Below are 2,500 nucleotides of genomic sequence, written 5' to 3'. Positions count from 1 at the left end.
CAAAAGAGGGTTGTCCCTGGCAAAATTATGTAGAAAAATCCACTTCAATAGGAAAACACATAGAATTGCAGTGAAAATTAAATTAAAAAAAAATATATATATATAAAGAAGAAAGATTGTACCATCAGAGTACCGACGCGCTTTCCCAAGAGAGAGAGAGCAGCCCGAATTTCAGAGAGAGAAATATATTGTGACAAGAAGTGTACCACAATGCAGTACACTGTTTGTCTCCTTACTTGTGCAAACATTGAATCGTCTCAAACTCAAAGTATTGAAGTCTAGAATAACGTCTGTAAATATACATACTGTTTCTCAGACAAACAAACGCACACTATCTTTTATCACAAGCATCTCCCTCACTTCTGCATTTCAGATTCAGTTTCTAAGCAGATGCAACAGCTGCATAACCCAACGCGTTTCCCACGTCTCGAGTGTATGCATTGCATCTCTCTCTCTCTCTCTCTCTCTCTCTCTCTCTCTCTCTCTCTGTGCGTGTGTGTGCGTGCGTGCGTGTGTGTGTGTGTGTGTGTGTATGTGTGTGCGTGTGTGTACCTATCAGAGTCCATTTCTTCTACATAATTGTGCTAGAGGACAACACTCTTGTTGCCATGAGATCTTTTTTTTTTCTGTGCGCCAAGTGCCTGCTGCTGCGCACGGGACCTCTGTTTATCGTCTCATCCGAATGACTAGACGCTCAGTTTGATTTTCCAGTCAAACGTCAGGGAAAAGGTGGGAGATCAGGAATCGACGCAACACGCTGTCGTATTGGCAACTACTTATCTTAACCATTCTTTCTTCCTCACTTCCCAAATATACTTAATAACGCTCCAAAGTATTTCCTCATAACCAGCACAGTCTTGCAGTCTGTATGACGGGAAAAGTCCTGACAAGAAAATCACTCTCAGTTCGCCCCCAAAACATGCCTTCCCCCCCTCCCCCCCCTCTTCTTTCTTTCTCCATATTCCTCCTCCTCCTCCTCCCATCCTTTTTTTTTTTTTTTTGTCTGGTCCCGGCACGAAATGTGGCCAGTCTCGGCTGCCTGTCGATGCCCTGCGGCCAAACAAAATACATAATCCAAACTTTGCAGTCGTGTAACAATGAAGACTTTGCTTTCTCTCACTTATCTGTCTTCAGTCTGCACAGACTCATGTGTGACTGCAGTATGCGGTGATGTGAGGATATGCCATTGTTTGTTATCCCGACATGGTTCTATAAATCATCTGACCAGGGGAAAAACCGGCTATGTCAGGTAATGTTCTTCTTCTGCGTTTACTCGTATGCACGCGAGTGGGCTTTTACGTGTATGACCGTTTTTACCCCGCCATGTAGGCAGCCATACTCCGTTTTCGGGGGTGTGCATGCTGGGTATGTTCTTGTTTCCATAACCCACCGAACGCTGACATGGATTACAGGATCTTTAACGTGCGTATTTGATCTTCTGCTTGCATATACACACGAAGGGGGTTCAGGCACTGGCAGGTCTGCACATATGTTGACCTGGGAGATCGTAAAAATCTCCACCCTTTACCCACCAGGCGCCGTCACCGTGATTCGAACCCGGGACCCTCAGATTGACAGTCCAACGCTTTAACCACTCGGCTGTTGCGCCCGTCAGGTAATGTTCAATTCACGCAGCATGCTAGTTGGAGAAGAAGAAGAAGAAGAAAGAAGAAAAAGAAGATGGCGATGATGAGGAGGAGGAGGAGGCTGATGTTGATGATGATGATGATGATGATGATGACGACGATGACGAAGACGATGAAGAAACAACAATAACAACCAAAAAAACAACAACAAAAAACAACAACAACAACAACAACAACAACACCATAGTTTAAAACCGAACCGTGATAATAACAATAACAACAAAAATCAACGATTTCAAATCACACGCAGAATAATATGGAGTCAATATGGATCCGCGTACAATGGCAATTGGGTCTCTCCTCTCTAAGAGAGGGAGGCAATTTTCATTGGAAAACGGCCACGTGTGACAAACTCAAATACAACGCAGACAAGGCAGGCAGACATATAAAAGAGTCAGATGGACAAAGACCTGGGAGGAGAGAGTGACAGAGAGAGAGAGACAGAGACAGACACAAAGGATGAAGTGAGAATGGGACAGCTTATTTCTAATTCAACACACAACTTCAGTCCGTAAAAAAAAAATAATAATAAATAAATAAATAAATAAAAGAAAAAAAGAAACTTGCTTGTCCGGGTCATAAACGCATTGTCCTCGGGAAAACATGTCTGTATTGCAGTGACAGACGAGAAGTTTTATCTAATTAACATCCCTCTTCCATAATACACGTGCGTACGCACAAGCGTCGCTTGAATCTCGATTCGTTGAGACGCAGCACTTCGATACATGCAACGGCTCATGGTCATTTCAAAGCATGCAATAGTTTGCTGAATAGATGACAAAGAAACGATACGTCATAATTTGCTAAATAAATGACAAGGAAACGACGCGGCATAATGAGTAATACACAAGGTA

This window comes from Babylonia areolata, chromosome 11, assembly GCF_041734735.1.
Source record: "Babylonia areolata isolate BAREFJ2019XMU chromosome 11, ASM4173473v1, whole genome shotgun sequence".
NCBI classification, from domain to species: domain Eukaryota; kingdom Metazoa; phylum Mollusca; class Gastropoda; order Neogastropoda; family Buccinidae; genus Babylonia; species Babylonia areolata.
This window is presented reverse-complemented; position numbering follows the sequence as displayed.